Source organism: Vipera berus (assembly GCF_964194415.1).
Source record: "Vipera berus genome assembly, chromosome: 4".
In the NCBI taxonomy this organism is placed as follows: domain Eukaryota; kingdom Metazoa; phylum Chordata; class Lepidosauria; order Squamata; family Viperidae; genus Vipera; species Vipera berus.
Window position 1 is genome coordinate 60,692,711 of NC_138206.1, and position 19,802 is coordinate 60,712,512.

Genomic DNA, 19,802 nt, shown 5'->3' on the forward strand with positions numbered 1-19,802 from the left:
GGATCCTTTGGCTGACCGTAAGGCCCGGGAGAGAATCAAAACGGTGAGGCAGGGCAGGCGAGCAGTGGCTGATTATACCCAAGAATTCCGAGCCATTGCCAGCAAGCTGAACTGGCCAGAAGACATCCTCCTTAGCCACTTCAAAGACGGTCTGAACTACGACCTGTATGATGCTTGCCTGCCTCGAGGAGACCCACCCCACCTCGACGACTGGTACATCCTGGCGGAGGAAGTGGAAATAGACCTACTGAAGAGACACCGCAGAGGAAAACCGTGGGGCCGCCTGCCACCCGAGCAAACACGCGAGGGGGAAAAACCACCAGCCACAGCCAAAAAATCAACAAGTTGCTTCAACTGCGGGAGAGAGGGCCACTGTGCTGCAGAATGTCGTTCAAAATCCCCCCCCACGAAAACCAGAGGCATCATCCTCCAAGAAGCCGGGGAAGCCCCAAGGCAACACAAAAGAATCTTCCATGAAGGGGACAGAGGCTGTAGAGTCCACAATTCCTGCCAGGAACTGGGACTGGACTCCGGCCTGCACCGCAGGGACGGTGGACAACTCGGAAGACAGCTCAGAGGGAGAACCATTGGTAAGTGGACCCCTTCCACCCATACTTAAGACAGTGACTATATTAGCTTCCCCTATGCCTGAAGCAGCCAAAATAAAAGCTCTGATAGACTCGGTGCATCCGCTGCCTTATCAGCCCAACGCTGGTGGAGAGATTGAGCATCCCAGTGAGGAGGCTAAAACAACCAATCTCTTTTAGTCAATTAGATGGGACAATAGCAGGGGGAGGACCAGCCACCCTAGCCACTTTACCAATCCACCTATCACTGGGGCCCCATGAGGAGGACATAACGTTTATAGTGGCCCCAGGCATGGAATGCCCAATGATCCTAGGACTGGAATGGCTGAAGAAATGGAACCCCGGGATAAACTGGAGGACAGCAGAACTCAATTTCCCAAAGGGGGGGCAGAAGAACTTAGACTCCAAAAGCACCCCCCCAACCCAGAGGGAGGAGACAGCAGCAGTGGGGAAAGAGAAGGGATTACCAGAGATACCGGAGGAATACAGGGACCTGACTGAGGTTTTCAGTGAGGAAAGAGCAGATGAGCTTCCCCCCCCACCGCCCCACAGACTGCACCATAGAATTCAAACCTGGGGCAAAACTCCCAAAACCCAGGATGTATGCCATGAGCCCAAGGGAAATGGCAGAAATGGAGAGATTCATAAAGAAAAACTTAGAAAGAGGATTTATTGAGCCTGCCAAACCCAAAGTGGCCGCCCCGGTTCTGTTCAGGGAGAAGAAGGATGGGTCCTTTCGTTTGGTTGTGGACTATAGAAATTTGAACACAATTAGTGAATGTAATCTGTACCCCCTTCCCCTAATGAAGGATATGTTATCCCACCTATCGAAAGGAAAGATTTTTACCAAACTAGACCTGAGGGAAGCATACTACCGTATTAGGATTAAGGAAGGAGACGAATGGAAGACTGCATTCAACTGCCCAATGGGGTGCTATCAATTCAAAGTATTGCCATTCGGACTGCAAGGGGCCCCCGCAGTCTTTATGCAATTAATTAATGACGTGCTGAGAGAGCACCTATATAAGGGGGTCCTGGTTTACCTCGATGACATCCTTATCTTCACAGAAACCAAAGAGGAACATATCAAACTAGTCAGAGCAGTCCTGAAGAAGTTGCGAGCTGCCCACTTATATGCTAAATTATCGAAGTGTGAATTCCATCAGGAAAAAATTGACTACCTGGGATATCGCATATCTCCAGAGGGCATCGAAATGGACCCTGAGAAGGTCAGGGCAGTACTAGAGTGGGCACCCCCCCGCACACGGAAGCAATTGCAAAGTTTCCTGGGGTTTGCAAACTTCTACCGCCAATTCATCCCCGCATTTGGCCAAATAGCCATGCCCCTCACAAATTTGTTGAAAACGAAGGGGGGGTCACCCGTGAAACCCAGCCAGCCTCTGAAATGGTCAATGGAATGTCAAGCAGCATTTGAGAGGCTAAAGAGACTTTTTTCTGCTGAACCTGTCCTAAAACACCCAGATCCCGACAAACCTTTTGTAATACAGGCAGATGCGAGTGATGTAGCGGTAGGAGCCGTACTATTACAAGAAAATGATGGGGGGACATTGCAACCATGTGCATACACATCCAGAAAACTCACAGAAACAGAACAACGCTGGCCAATATGGAAAAAAGAGGCATTCTCGTTGAGGTGGCCATTACTAACATGGCGCCAATTTTTAGAAGGAAATAAAATACCTTTCCAGGTCTGGACAGACCACAAAAATTTGGAAGCACTAAAAACGCCCAGGAAGCTCACTCCTAAGCAAGCCCGCTGGTCCCAACATTTTCACCGATTCAATTTCACTCTCAAACACTTACCGGGGGGAAAGAACTTCCTGGCAGATGCATTATCCCGCATGCCCCAATATAACAGCACAAGAGTTACTGACTTTAAACCACTTGTACCGGAACAACAACTGGCAGCACCAGTCACCACCAGGGCACAAGAAAAAATGAAGCCGAAGGTAGATAGCCAAACTGGAATAGAATTCAGGAAATCTTTGGAAAGTGATGAATGGTTCCAGAAAAATAAACATGTGTGCACAATTAAAGATGGACTGCCGTGGGTGGGGGAGAAGCTATATATACCTGCCACACAGAGAATCAATTTCATGCAACTGTGCCATGATACAAAATCAGCAGGACACTTTGGCTTTGTAAAAACCTTACACTTAACTAAAAGGCAATTTTGGTGGCCATCTATGAAAAAGGACATAGAAAGCTATGTGGGTAGCTGTCAAATTTGCACGATGGCCAAAAGACTGCAAGGGAAACCGCCAGGTCTGTTACAACCGGTGGCAAACCCCTCAGCCCCAAGGAAAGAAATAGCCATGGATTTTATCGTAGAACTGCCAGAAAGTAATGGAAACACCGTAGTCTGGACTGTCACAGATCTGTTCTCTAAGCAAGTACATTTCATACCTTGCCAAAAAATCCCGACTGCAAAAGCATTAGCAAAACTTTTTGTACAGCATATTTACAGATTGCACGGGGTACCACAACGCATCATATCTGACAGAGGGGTGCAATTTACGTCGGCATTTTGGAAAGAATTTTTATCCCTCTTAGGAACCACCCAAGGACTGTCATCTAGTCACCATCCTCAGACAGACGGAGCTTCTGAAAGACTTAATAATATACTTGAACAATATCTGAGATGCTATATTAATTTTCAGCAGTCCGACTGGACGGACCTACTGCCTTTTGCAGAAGTAGCATATAATAATGCAGTCCACTCAAGCACAGGTTACACTCCTTTTCAAGTAGCTACAGGCCAGAGTTTCAACCCAATACCAGAACTAACCCCAAAAGAACCGGTTATCCCTGATCTGAAGGAATGGATTGCTCAATTACAAAATACATGGCCAATCGTTAGGAAAGCGTTGGAAGATGCCAGAAAAGCATACAAGACACAGGCAGACAAAAAAAGAACCGATCCCACACCATTTAGGGTAGGAGAGATGGTATATTTATCCACAAAATACCTGAAATCACTCCAACCCTATAAAAAACTAGGACCAAAATATAGTGGACCTTTTCCAATTAAAAGAATCATAAACCCAGTAACAGTTGAATTAGAACTACCCAAAAATCTTAGACGAATACACCCAACCTTCCACTGCAGTCTATTAAAGAGAGAACAACAATCACCACTACGAGAAAAAATCCCACCACCACCACCCCCCATCATGGTGGAAGGAGAACAACATTTTGAAGTGAAAGAAATCTTAGATTCCAGAAAAAACCATGGAACGATACAATATTTAGTGGCATGGAAACACCTCCCCTCCTCAGAAAATGAGTGGGTTAACAAACTCCATGTTAAAGCACCTAAGTTGCTTAAGAGGTTTCATACAGAATATCCAAACAAACCAGGCTAACATTTTTATGTTTTCTTTCCCCACAGATGGACTCATCTTTTTTCTGAAAGGAGAGCCGAATGTCAGAATCCATTTATATCACATTTCATAATTGTATAGGTAGAACAACGTGCTATTTCTGGGGATTCTGCCATCTCTCCGAGGGGGGGGGGAGAGGATGGTTACTAAAGCAATTTTCAAACAACAGGGGATGTTTTACTGGGGAAGGGAGGGGGGACAGACAGGTCTGGATTGTATCTTCATTTACAACTGAAAAGGAAAGCAATAACCATAAAACCAAGGAGAGTTCCCTTTCCCATGGAAGGACCTGACACCTAGCAACTGACGACAGCCTGACCAAATGGATGAGGGGAGGGGCTGGAATGGGAATGGTTTATATAGGATTGAAATGTAACTTTTCTCAGATCCCGTCTTGTATTCCCACAATCGATTCCATCCTAGTAAACATTTTCCTTTTGGACTAAACTTGCATCCAAGAGTTCTTATTTCCTAAGATGTGGATTGAGGTGGGTCCTGACAGTCCCTGCACCACTACTTTGCATTTTTAGGATGTCCCCTAGTAATGTCTAAGAAAAATGTAATGTATTGTAAGACATCAATTGAATGTGACTATCAAGTTGACTCTTGGTGCACACACAGAACTACTGTCCCTAATCTGGCCATTCAGATCTTCTAGTGGTGGACCCATTGCCACTCTAATAAAACCTGTCTATCTTGCTGTTGGTCATCCTCTTTGCTGTCAATTTCCCCAGTATTATAGAATTCTCAAAGGAGCTGGGTCTTTATGTAAAGTGTCCAAAATAGGATAATTTGAGCCTGGTCACTTGTGCCTTGAATGAGCATTTAGATTTATTTATTCTATGATCCATTTCTTTTCTTAGCTATTCAGGATATTCTTAGGAATCTTCTTTAACACCAAAGTTCAAAAGCATCTACCTGTTTCTACCCCATTTTTTCAAAATCCAACTTTTGCTTCCATGTGGTGCTAAAGGGAAGACCATTGTATTCTGATTTTTGTAGGTTTAGTTACTTCATGGTATCTCAATGTTTTTCTAACAAACACATTTAATAAGAAAAGAGTATACAGTCTTCTCTTACTGTATTGTCACTGTATTGTCAATTGAGAACTAATCTGTTTCATGATTGCCATCCAGACTATGGGTTACTATGCTGTGTAAACTGTAGTTTTCTCAGTGAAAACAATATGTTTTCCTAAGGATATTGGTTTGACATGGGTAACACAAAGTTCTATAATCAATGAAGCACATTTGCCATTTTTTGGTATTTTGGCTTTTTCTGTTATCTAGCATACATCAAAAATAATATCATTGTTCATTGTTCTCCAGATTTGCTGGCAGAGTTTAGTTAGAATGTTTACTGATTTTACTTCTGTTGCTTACCATATTTCTATGGATATTCGATTATTTTATGCTTGCTAAATCTTACTATTAAAAATTTAAGAATTCTAGAAGGAAATGAGAAAGGGAAAAACAAGACAATTTAAAATCTAACTCTCTGGATTCTCTTAAAACTATTTGGACCACTAACCGCATTTTCAAATTTTAGAAACATGTATTATATTAATACTTTATAATTTGTTTATAATTTTTTTTATAAACATAAACATCAATTTGCCTACAGGTCGACAGACGATGCCACTGTTCTACACTCTGTAGCAAGCCATCTGGAGAAACCTGGAAGCTATGTCAGGATGCTTTTTGTTGATTACAGCTTGGCTTTCAACACCATTTTGACAAGCACTCTCATTGAAAAGCTGACTGACTTGAAATTTTCCCCCTCCATCTGTGATTGGATTAAAGACTTTCTCAGGGACCGGTTACAAACAGTGAGGGTCGGGTCTGTTTTATCCACCCCCCTGAAGCTTTGCACCAGCTCGCCACAGGGCTGCGTGCTTAGCCCCTACCTGTACTCGTTGTACACATATGATTCTGTATCGTCTGACCCATCTACTGTGATAATTAAGTTCGCAGATGATACCACCGTAGTGGGTCTTATTACAGGTGGAGATGAGACAGCATACAGGGGGGAAGTACAAAAACTATCCATATGGTGTTTCAAAAATAACTTGCACCTGAACATTGGCAAGACGAAAGAGATGGTGCTAGACTTCCAGAGGAAAAAAGAGGAACCTGCCCCACTTTACATCGGGGGGGGGGGGCTGTGTGGAGAAAGTTTACTCCTTTAAATTTCTGGGAATCTACCTCTGAAGATCTTACCTGGAAAGTTAATACAACCCAGGTGGCCAGAAAGGCCCAACAGAGACTCCACTTCCTCAGGGTCTTGCGGAAGAACAGGGTAGAACAACGGCTAATGACCCTCTTTTTTTTAAAATCCCATTTATATTCCACCCTTCTCCGAAGACTCAGGGCGGCTTACAATCTAAGTACAAATCAATGTGCTTAGCAATAGCCTTCATTCTATGTATATTGCTGCTTATTAGGGCTTTCGGGGGCCCCCAAGCGGCATTATTACAAAGTCAGCTTACTATAGAGAGCGTCCTCTCATACTGTATTGTGGTTTGGTATGCTGGTCTGACAGCCGTGGATAGGAAAGTATTACAGAGGGTGGTGAGCACAGCACAAGACATTGTGGGCTGTACCCTGACACCACTGGATGACATTGCCAAGGCTCACTGCCTTGGAAGAGTGAGGAAAATTCTCAGGGACGACTCATACCCTGGTCGGTATCTCTTTACTCTCCTACCATTGGGTAGGAGATATAGGAGTATAGCCAGCTGTACCAACAGGCTGAAGAACAGCTTTTATCCATGGTCTGTTAGGCTCTTGAACGGGAAATAATTTTATAAATTTTATGTATGATTGACTTGTGAGGCCGGTGTGTTGTGCAATTAGCTCACATGATGTAATAAGATGGAGGGTTTGTTGTCAGTGTGAGTTGTTGGGAGGGGGCACGAAGGGAGGCTCAGCCGATCTCAATGTATACATGGTTGTAGTTTGACAATAAAAGGTTCATTCATTCATTTCACCCTGACCTAACTCTATATGCAAGCATTTTGCAACTGATCAATAAGCTCTGTTTTCCCCTTACTTAGCTGGATCTTGTGAGAATATTTTAAAAAACCAAGTTTTTGACAACTTGCACTCAATTTAAACAATAGGAAAAGGACATTTTTAAATTTATATGTCAAGGAAAAAACTGAGAATTAGATATAAAGTATTGCAATATGCTGAAGAAAGAGGAAGTTAGGCTTTATCAGGTTTGAAATTGTACTTTGATGCTTGCTGTTTGGTATGTGTGACTCTCCAAAATAAGAGATTGCTTGAATTAGAGGGCCACAAACTAAGATTTAGATGGCACACCTATTTATGGTATGACAAGGTTAAAATGTTGATTTTAAGAATCACCTTGTTAGATGTACCATCCTAAGGGTTTGGAAGAAATATAAAAAAAAGGTCTCTGTGAAAGTACCTCTTTGTATGTTACCTCTGGAAGTCTTTTGTAGAAAAGAAATGAAGGCCAAGACAAACTGGTGGACCTATAGTCAAATAATATTTTTTTAATCATGGTAAATCTATTGATAGCCAAATCTGGCCTTAGGTTCTGCGTTGTACTCTCTGTCCAATAAACAACTGAGGTGGAAGATCATTTAATAGCAATTTATTAGAGTACTCTGATAAAGAGAATTCTCTCTATGAAAGGAGAGAACCTGGAAAAATGGCTCACATTTACCTTTATAATTACAACAAAGAACTTTAAAGTTAAAGTTGATTGGTTTAGAAATAATATGTCCTTCTTCAGTTTTATTCTTGCTTTTTTCCTTTGCCATATGATTTTTCACTTCTTTGCTTCAGGGTCATCAAAGAATTCTTGTATTGTTATATCGTATTGAAGTGATCCTCCAATCTTCCTTTTTGAAAGGTTGAGGGGTCTGATGAAAACACCAAATCCTCTCATTATTTTCATCTCTTGGTATAGTTGTCCTGGACTATATAATTTTTCTTCCATTCGTTTCTCATTTTTATCGTCAAATGTCTGTGCTTGTTGAGTAGTCAATTATTCCATCAATGTATTTAATTGTTCAATTTCTTCTGTTGTGTTCTGTCCCAATAAATTATTAGTTGTAGTCAAAATTTGAGTTTGCTTCTCCAAGACGCTTTCTGTTTCCCCCCCCCCCCCCAAAAGCTCTTATTTCATCACCGGGTGTAGACAGGAACTGATAAGTTTGACAGGATATTTTTATCATAGTCTAGATTTGTTTTTGTATTTCTTCCATGGTGGAGTTTCACATCAGGTGTTGAAGGCTAGTCTTATCTTATTTTTCTAAGGAGTCAGCCAAATCTCTTCTCTCTCTCTCTCTTTTTTTAAAGAGTGTCAGATTGCAATTGCAATTTCAATTTCAAGTTTGGCCACTGAGTGTCCCCCAAGCGCTTAGAGAGTTTCTTTTCTGTTTCTTTTAGGGAGGTATCTGTAAATCTCTTTTAATTATTTCTTCTATTTTGGAAGAACAGAGCCAAATTTTCAAATAAGAGTAGGAAGTAAGAAGTAGGTAGTCAAAAGCTTTTAGTCCACAAGTTATAAAGTTCTAATTCTAATTATAAAGTCAATTTTTTTTCAATGTTTTTTTTAAACGCCCCTGGAGGCTAGATTGTCGCTCTCTCTTTTATATATATATATATATATATATATAATCTTTATTAATTATTTACAATAAGAATGACAACAGAATAATACATAGGGAAAGGGACAAGGGGTTTAAAGACACAAACCATATAATCACGTAACACAAACCATGGAAGACAAAACAAAACAGACCGAGAGTTATATCTACTCTCTTATTAACAAAAAATATATCATCCCATCTAAACTTGCCAATACATAGAATATCCTTATCATTAAAAGAAAAACAAAACTACCATTCGTCATATCTTGTCAACCTTGTAAGCCTAATAAATTACACAGATCAATTAAGTGGGCGATCTCATCACTCGTCTCCTAAATTGAACCTTCTTTTAAGCCATACAAAACATTTGTTCCAACTTATATAGTGATTCACGTTTATCTTTTAAAATGTACGTTAACCTGTCCATCTTGGCACAACGGAGAATCTTGTTTATTATCAAATGGTCAGGGGGTATATCTGGGTCCTTCCACAATTGGGCAAATGCCATCCTCACCGCTGTTGAGACATGAACAAATATATACCAATCTCTTTTGTCGATATTGTCCGGTCTTATACCCAATAAGTAGAGGTCTGGCTGCATAGGGAAACTCACGTCTGTTATTTCCAATATCCACTGTTGAATTTTTCTCCAATATCGTCTGGCATATAAACAGTTCCACCATTGGTGAAAGAAGGTACCCTTGGCTGAGCAACATTTTCAGCATCTATCAGAAGATCCTGGAAACATTTTAGCGATTCTAACAGGGGGGAGATACCAACGGTAGATCATTTTATAGAAATTTTCCTTAAAGGATAGAGTCAGTTTCATAGTCTTATTCCATAAGTTTTGCCACATATCAAGCTGTATTGTCCTCCCAATATTTCTCCCCCAGGCAATCAAATTGTCTTTTACAATCTCTTCTGCCATAAAGCTGGACAGCAGAAGATTGTATGCGTTAGAGATAAATTTCCTTTGACTACCCAAAAGGACTTAATCGATTGTTTGTGGTTGAAGAGCGATAACATACTCTTGTTTGTCTCTGGCAGTTCTAGTTTGTATTTGGGCATAAGACCTCCAATCTATATTGCATCCTCTAATTTGAAGATCAGCTCTGGATCTAAGTCTCCCACCTTCATCCAACAAGTCACCATAAGTCCAATTTCTCTCTATGCTGTGTACAGTCAGGAGGGTCACCGTTTCTAACGGAGATACCCATTTGGGGATCTGGGTATACACTTGTTTTTTAACTGCCTCCCAAACCCTTTGCAAATTTCCTCTAATGTAATGAGTGGTAAAATACTTACCGTAGATTGCTTATCCTTCTGTGGCCATAAAAAGAAATGCCAACCATGCTACAAATCATACCCTTCAAGTATCAAAATACGTTTCCTTCAAAGGGTCACCCAATCTTTTATCCAAACCAAGGAAGAGGCTTGGTAATAAAGCTCCCACATAGGGAGCCCCAAGCCACCTTTTGATTTATGCTCCTGCAATATTTTCCTTTTTATACGAGGTTTTTTCCCTCGCCAAATAAATTTACCCAAAATTTGATCTAATTTCCTAAAAAGAATTTTCCCCAATCTTGCAGGAGCCATTTGGAATAAAAAGATCCATTTCGGTAGGATATGAGCTTTTATCGCGGCAATTCTACCCAAGAGCGAAATCTGTATATGCCGCCATCAATCCAAGTCCTTCACTGTATCTACTAACAGTTTTGAATAATTAAGCTCTTTGATGGTGGAGCACTTGTTTGTCAACCAAACACCCAAATATTTATTTTTTTAACACAATTAATCCCCATAATATTTTGGATCTGTTCCCTTTGAATATACGACAATTATTTTGTTAGCATTTTAGTTTTATTCTTATTAATTTTTAATCCCGCTAACTCTCCATAGTTATCCAGTTTTACAAGTAATTTTGGCCCTGTAGACAGAGGGTCTTCTAATATAAAAACCAAATCGTCAGCAAATGCTTGAAGTTTATATTCCTCCCCTTTTACTTTTAAGCCCTTAATTTCTGAATTCTGTCTAATCGTCTGAAGAAATGGTTCCAGAGTTAAAATAAAAAGCAGCGGTGAAAGAGGGCATCCTTGTCTGGTACCCTTACAAATCTGTATCTCCACTGATATTAATCCGTTGAGCAGCAACCTTGCCGACTGCTTAGCATAAATAGCTTGAACTGCCTTTGTAAATTGAGAACCAAACCGATCACCGCTCTCTTGAAGGGAGGGTTGAAACTCCCCCCTCCCTCTCCACAGGGGGGAAAGTACTTAGCAGCTTATTTAGGTGAAAGGAAGAAAATTGGAATATCAGAGAGGAATCTTACCAGTCTCTTCCACGCTGCTTTAATGTTGCCTGGTGGTAAGTGTGACTTCGGCTGTCTGCAGCCTAGTAACTGGCCATGTTGCTATGGCCGGTCTTTCGTCCGCCGGTTCGAAAAGAATGCAGGCACTAACGGGGGGGGGGGTTGCGGCTCCCCCGCATTTCAGCAAAAACCCCTTCTTGCTGGTCACCCCTTCAGGGTGACTCTTTGGCCCTTTAAGGGCCCCCCAGCGATGCAAAACTGGACATGGAAGATGAGAGCCGTCCTTCAAACGTCCATGCTGGGTGTGTTGGCAAACCAGAAGTCTAAACTTTTATTGTAGACTTAATGGGCAAAGAACTTGAAAAAAAATCTGGAACTTTGCTGCTATACATGTTGATAACAGCAAGAATGCTTTATGCACAAAAATGGAAAGATACTTTAAGTCCCAAAATGGATGAATGTTTGGAAAAACTGATGGAAAATAGATGGTTAAATTAACTGCTTTAATCAAAGAAAAGAATATATCAACCTTTGTTCCTATTTGAAAATTGCTTGCGGATTTTGTGGGGGAAAAATGAAATGTTGACTTTGGGTTTTGCTGATTAGATAAGTTTGTTATAAAAATGGCTAGTACATATTAAGTATGTAAAAGTAAAAAGTTGAGGCTGTATCATTTGATGCTTTTCTTTCTTCCCCCCCTTTACCCTACATTTCCTTCTTTCCCCTTTTCCTACCCCCCCCTCCACTATTTTCATTTTCATTTGTATTTTACACTTTAAGTTTAATAATTATTTAAAAAAAAAGATTTCTAAAACTGATTCTCACTGCATGTTTTCCAGGGTTGTAGATACTTCTGATATATTATTATTATTTCTCTTAAGTAAAAATAATAATGAAAATATTTTTTTAAAAAAGCAAAATTAGTCAGCAGTGCTGGCCTAGAAACCAAGGAAAGTAAATTCCAGTCCTAACTTTTCATGAAAGCCAGCTGGGTGATCTTTTGTCAAGTCATTCTCTCTTAGCCCAACCTACCTCCCCATATTGTGGGGAAGGTAAGAGGACAAAGGAGCATGTTCACCGCCTTGAGGCTATTTATAAAAATAATAAAGGCGGGATATAAATAAATAAAATATATCCACAGCATGATACAGTGAACAAATAAAACTATGAAGGCCAATGGATTGCTACTTTTTTTGCAAAATGCAGTATCTGATAAAAGTAATTGCAATGATCTAAGTTAGGGATTGTGGTAAGTATATTGTATGTATATTTCTACTTTGGTTTTAAAAAAATAATTAGATAAACTTAACCTTATTGAGTGCCTTATAACAGTCATCCTGTCCCTGCCCTCAAGAATCTTGTATGGAAATAATAATATATTGTATTGTATTACTTTTTTATTGTTTATACTCAGGAAATAATTAAACATCCTGTTGTAAAACACAGAGATCCAAATAAAAGACCATGGGGCAGATGTGGCTACCCACCTTTCCACAGGTCTACCTTGTCTTGACAGTTGAGATCTTTCCTCAACCAGGCCCTGCAGACTGTCATTCATATCCTTGTCACTTAGCAGCTGGATCATTGAAATGAGCTCTACATGTGGCTGTCTTTGAAGATCTTTCAAAGTTTACAGCTGGTTCAAAATGCTGCGGCATGAACAGTAATGGTCATTTATTGTGTCCATTACCATATAGCTATATGGGCTACATTGCTATCAGTTGTCTTCTGGTAATTCAAAATGCTAGTTGTTACCTTTAAAGTCCTTCATAAAGGCCTGCTTATCTGAGGGACCTCTTTCCCACTCTTTCTGGCTGTCTACTGTGTTTGGGAAAAGGATGCATTTCCTGTCACTTCTATTAAATGTTACCATTTTGGGAATCAAAGAAGCTGCTTTCTTTGTCATGGCCCCTACCTCTATAAGCATCTCCCCAGACATACAGTTGGCACATACTCTCGTGAGGTTCCAAAGAGCCCTAGAAACTTATCTTTGGTCTCTGCTCTGGTTTAATATGTATGTGTGTTGGTCGGTTCTCTCTCTGTATTTTAATGGCTGATTTTAGTTTGGGCAGTTTTAGCTATGTTTTTAATTGTTTTACCTTAAGATTTTGTAAGCCTCTCAGAATCATTTGGAGTGAATGGCTACAATAAATGAAATAAATAAATAATTGAATAGATAAACCAACTATTTGCAATTTTTCTAATTTAATCAGAATTAAATTTATGGGATGTAGTTTCATTTTTATGCATTATTATTGAAAAAGTTTTATTACATTCAGTGGTGCTTTTGAGTGCAGTGGTACAAATTGCACAAGTAGTGTATTTTAAGAAAAAAATATTTATTAGGTTTTTATCCTTCCTTTACTATGTACCTCAAGGGGGTGAACATACCTAATACTTTTTCATTCTCCCAAAATGCCTTCAGCCAGCTGAAATGAACCTTTTGACTTCCACAGATAACCTTGCAAAAAGTATTCCTATTCAAAATGTTATTTTAGCACATTTAGAAAGCTCAGAAAAATAAAAAAATCAGTGTAATTATGACAATATTTATTGATTTCCTGTTGTGTGATTTTAAAAATTGGAAGCATCATAAGTAATCATTTCACTTGCCTATGCAAGAAGGCCCCATCAAGTGCCATAGTATTTTGATAGCTACATTCTTTCTTTACTGTTTTTAGCCTTTTGAATTAGATTTTGGAACTTTATTTTATCAACTTACAATTGTCTAAATCATAATTACAACTCTAGGCAGCTTTAAGAAAGTGTCAAAGTCATCACAGAATCACTGCAATCGCTGAATGGATGTTGCAGCAATTGACAAATCACATAAATCTAATGAAAAAGTGATAAGTGATTCTAGCAGTCTGAATACATGCAGCTATTGAGATAAACCCATCCCTCTGAACCTTCAGATCTCTCTGAGACACATCCATGTTGTCTTAATGGGAAAAAAATATACTGAACATTTTCTTCTGCAATGGTTTTTCCATTTCCCGGTGTACCCTATTGTATTGCGGATATTTCCTGGCAGTCTCCCACTTGTACTAGCTAGGTCCAATACTTAATTTTTGAGAGATTGATGAGATCAGCTACTACTGCCTTCTACTGTAACTATGCAAGAGAGGACTAATCATCGACTACATTAGTGGCTGCTTTACAAGATGAATCTGCCCACCTAGTCTACGATATAAATCTTGACAGAGCCTGCTGAGAATCTTCTCTTGCCACTGGAAAGACGTAGATTGTGAGATCCCAGTAGGCACCAGGCCTTTTCTGTGGTGGTCCACACTTTTGAACATACTATACCTAGATCATTTAGTAGTAAAAAAAATTATCCACCATTCTTTTCGATCAAACTGATTATGGGTGTTCCTCTTTAATATGAATTAGTTCTTATTAGTCTGTTTATTTTTCCTAATCTTGCTTTGTTGTTTACTTCAACTTTTACTGTTTGAGGTTATTTATTTATTTATTTATTTATTTATTTATTTATTTATTTATTTATTTATTTATTTATTATTTAAACTTACATACCGCCCTTCTCCCGTAGGACCCAGGGCGGTTCACAAGGCGATTAAAACAATATAACAATACAAAAGTTAATAACAAATTAAAATAAATTAAATTATCCTTAATTAAAATCTAAAACCTTTAACTCTAATTAAAAACCCAATTGCAATAGGTTAAAAATTAAAAGTTCTCAGTCCTGGCCAGAAAGCTCAAAGAGCCAGGTCTTCAGGTCGCGGCGGAACGAACGAAAATCTGGGGCAGTCCTGAGCTCTACAGGTAACTGGTTCCAAAGAGCAGGCGCGCCCACAGAGAAGGCCCTCCCCCTGGGTGTCGCCCTCCGGCAATCCTTTGCCGGCGACACCCTGAGAAGGCCTTCCTTGTGGGAGCACACAGGACGAAGGGAACTTGATGCCGGCAGCATCCCGGACCCAAGCCATTTAGGGCTTTATAGGTCATCACCAGCACCTTGAATCTCACCCGGAGGGCAACCAGAAGCCAATGCAGCTCGCGGAGCAGAGTTGTTACATGGGAGTATCGGGGAGCCCCCATCACAACTCGCGCAGCCACATTCTGCACCAGTTGAAGCCTCTGAGTGGTCCTCAAGGGCAGCCCCATGTAGAGACCATTACAGTAGTCTAACCGGGAGGTCACGAGGGCATGAGTGACTGTGCGCAAGGCATCCCGGTCCAGATAGGGCCGCAACTGGCGCACCAGGCGAACCTGGGCAAAAGCCCCCCTGGTCACGGCTCCTATATGATCTTCAAAACTGAGCCGCGAATCCAGGAGGACACCCAAGTTGCGAGCCCTATCGACGGGGGGTAACACCTCACCCCCCCATCATTAAAGGTGGAATAGGATGATTCACTCGAGATGCCTGTACGCACAGCCACTCAGTCTTGGCAGGATTGAGTCGGAGCCTGTTTCTCCCCATCCAAACCCGAACCGCCTCCAGGCAACGGGACATCACGTCGAGGGCATCACTGAGCTGGTTTGGGGTGGAAAGAAAAAGTTGGGTATCATCGGTGTACTGATGATGCCCCACCCCAAAACCACGAATGATCTCACCCAGCGGCTTCATATAGATATTGAACAGGAGGGGAGAGAGGACCGACCCCTGAGGAACTCCACAAATGAGAGACCTCGGGGCGGACCTCTGCCCTCCCGTCAACACTGACTGCGAACGGCCCAAGAGGTAGGAGGAGAACCACCGTAGAACAGTGCCCCCCACTCCCAACCCCCTGAGACGTCGCAGTAGGATACCATGGTCGATAGTATCAAAAGCCGCTGAGAGATCTAATAGGACTAGGACAGAGGAACAACCCCTGTCCCAAGCCCGCCAGAGATCATTCATCAGCGCAACCAATGCCATCTCCGTGCTGTACCTGGGCCTGAAACCCGATTGGTACGGGTCAAGATAATCGGTTTCCTCCAGGAACAGAGGAAGCTGATGCACCACCACACTCTCAACAACCTTCGCTAAAAAGCGAAGGTTGGAGACCGGATCAAAATAGCTGGATCCAGGGCAGGCTTCTTGAGAAGGGGTCTCACCACCGCTTCCTTCAAGGTGGTGGGAAAGACACCCTCACTCAAAGAAGCAGATATCACTGCCTGGAACCAGCCTTGTGTCTCCTCCCGAGCTGAATAAACCAGCCAGGAAGGGCACAGGTCCAATAAACAGGTGGTAGAGCTCAGCCTCCCCATAATCCTGTCCACCTCCTCGGGAGTCACAGGATCAAACTCAGTCCAGATAATACTCTCAAGACCGCTCGATTCCTCCCCATCAGACTCTGCCCAGTCAGAGTCCAAACCAGTCCGAATCTGAGCGATTTTGTCCGCCAGATGCTGGCTAAACTCCTCGGCCTGCCCCTGCAAGGGCTCCTCCCTCACCTCCTGGGAGAGGAGGGAGCGAGTTACCCTAAACAGGGTGGCTGGGCGATTATCTGTGGACGCGATGAGGGTGGCGAAGTAATTAGACTTCGCCATCCTCATCGCCGCAAGATAAGACCTAGTGAAAGATCTTATTTGCAATCGGTCAGATTCAGAGCGGCTGGATCTCCAACAGCTCTCCAGACTCCGTCTCCGACGCTTCATGTCCCGTAGCTCCACAGAAAACCATGGAGCCCATCGGGATCTGCGCCGGATCATTGTAAATAAACACACACACACACACTCACCTCTCATGTTATTGGAGATCAGGATATGTATACAGAAAATTATGTGACCTGTATAGCAAATCTAGTTAAATTATCCATCAGGCATAACCCTCTCGCTAACAGTAATATTTTAGAATGTTATAAAGCATTAGCGTACTTGAGTTGGGATAAGATCACTTTGTAATTTCAACATAGGATTAATGCCATACAGAAAATAATTAGATTGGAATAGTAATATATCTACCTTATGATATAAAAAGCAACAGTAATGTTTGTGGGACTCTGGTCAATAATGGTGGGGAACTGGGCAAATTTTATAAATGGTGGTAAAAGAATAGAATTCCAAATTAGCTCAAGCACTGAGCATTTTCCTATAGGAAGCACACCACATAGAGAACATGCATTCTCGTATAGGGATTTATAGGCATTGCTTTGGAAAGGGGGATTTTAATGAAGGGACAACTGTCCAATCAATGAAGCAATTTTTTTTTAATGTTCTCTTTCAGGACGAAATCTTCCCAAAATACAATAATTCAGTACTAAAAGCCTAAAAAAAGAGTTTAAAGAACAAGTCATCTGACATAATGTGTAGATAAAATTGATAGTTGCCAACATAGATCAGCAACTTTATTCAATTTGGAATTGCCAAGGCTTTATTACCCAATAAATACTATTTTTATTCTCTTGATTTCTTTACAGCCACCTTGCTTCGGAACATTAACAGCCATTACGGACCTTAAGCGTATCGCTGACATGAGATTGAAGTCCAACAATTCCACCTGTTTTCTCCCCAAATATTTTTTTTTATTAAAAAGTTTTAACATACATTTTATCTTTAACAGTCCCCCCTCCCCCTCCCATACCCATCCCTCCCTACCCCCCCTACCCCCCCCCCCGACTTCCCAGAGCTAAGTACAGGGTATAAAAAAGAAAAAAAGACACTCATAAACATCCAAATGCTAACAACCATAAACTCTAAAATCTATCACTCTCTAGCTCATATAGGATAACTACAAACACTATTACTACTAAATATAAAAAAAGAAAAAAGAAAAGAAAGGAAGACTTATTCAAATGCTACATGAAACTTTTTAGTCCCATATTTGTTCTGGATATACTCAATCCATTTTCTCCACTCCATAATGTAACGTTCTTGCAAGTGATCTTTCAAATAAGCCGAAATCTTTGCCATCTCTGCCAGGTCAGAAACCTTTAAAGTCCATTCTTCTATAGTCGGCAGTTCCTCCTTCTTCCAATATTGACCTATTAAGAGTCTTGCTGCCGTAGTTAAATTCAACATCAACTTAGTGTCCACAACCGCAGCATCTGTAATTATACCTAACAAAAAAAATTGCGGACAAAACTTTATCCTTTGCTTGAAGATCTTCTGCATGTTCCACCAAATTTTTATCCAAAAGGCCTTAACCTTTTTACAAGTCCACCATATGTGAAAATATGTTGCATCTTCATCGCCACACCTCCAGCACTTGGGCTGATAATTCGGATACATACTTGCAAGCTTTTTAGGATCTAGATGCCATCTATAAAACATTTTATAAAAGTTCTCTCTTAAGTTTTGAGCTTGTGTAAATTTTACGTTCCTCACCCAGATCTTTTCCCACGTGTCCATTGTAATAACTTCTTGAATGTTTTGGGCCCATTTTATCATACAATCTTTAACAAGTTCTGTTTCTGAGTCAATTTCTATCAATGCAAGATATATCCGTTTGATATGTGCTGGACCCTGCTTTCTAATTTGCTTTATCAGATTTTCATCAGTCATTGTAAAACCAGTTTTCTGATCTTCTTTCCACCTGGCCCGTAGCTGAATATATTGGAACCAAGTTTGAACAATCTTCTCATCTCGCAAGAGACTATACGGTTTCAGACACCAAACATTTCTTTCCAAACTTAGAATCTCCTTATACGTAGTCACATCATGTTTGAAACCAACATTTATATTTTCTATTGCGTGTTTTGGGATTGCCCACAATGGTATCTTACAACCTAACTTATGTCTGTACTTCTTCCAAACTCTCAACAATGCTTGTCTTAAAATATGCGCTTTAAACACATTATCTACCTTTTTATCATACAACAAATATGCATGCCAGCCAAACAACAAGTCATGGCCCTCAAGATTTAATAATCTCTCTTGTGTCAAATTAATCCAATCACTTATTCCTGCTAACGCAGCAGCTTCATAATATAATTTAAGATTGGGCATTTTAAGACCACCTCTTTCACGAGTATCCTGCATAATCTTAAGCTTAATTCGTGGCTTTTTCCCTGCCCAAACAAATTTATTGATACCTCGCTGCCATTCCTCCAGATTAGAATCTTTCTTAAGAACCGGTATCATTTGAAATAAGAATAAAAATTTAGGTAGGACATTCATTTTCACTGCTGCGATTCGCCCCAACAAAGACAATTGCAATTTTTCCCAGCTCTCCATTTCTTTTTGGATTTTTCCCCACAATCTTTCATAGTTATTTTTATATAACTTTGTATTAGAGGGTGACAAAAACACCCCCAAATATTTGACCCTTTTAACAATCTCAAATCCAGTTAGTCCTTCTAAAAGGGCCTTTTGCGATACTGTCATATTTTTGGCCAGAATTTTAGTTTTTTGTACATTAACTTTAAATCCAGAAACCTTCCCATATTGCATTATTATCTCCATCAGGTCCACAACAGAGTTCTCTGGCTGGGTCACTGTAACAACCAGATCATCTGCGAACGCTCTCAATCTATAATCCTGATCTCTAATTTGTATCCCCTTAATTCTTTCCGAACTCCGTATTTTTACCAATAATATCTCCAATGTTAACACAAATAACAAAGGCGATAACGGACACCCTTGCCTTGTGCCCTTCTCAATATTACAAGCTTCAGTCAAACTACTGTTAACTATTATTCGGGCAGTTTGTTTTTGATAAAGGTAAAGGTAAAGGTTCCCCCGCACATGTGTGCTAGTCGTTTCCGACTCTAGGGGCCGGTGCTCATCTCCGTTTCATAGCCGAAGAGCCAGCGCTTGTCCGAGGACGTCTCCGTGGTCATGTGGCCGGCATGACTAGACGCCAAAGGCGCACGGAACGCTGTTACCTTCCCACCGTAGTGGTCCCTATTTTTCTACTTGCATTTTTACGTGCTTTCGAACTGCTAGGTGGGCAGAAGCTGGGACGAGTAACAGGCGCTCACTCTGTTACGCGG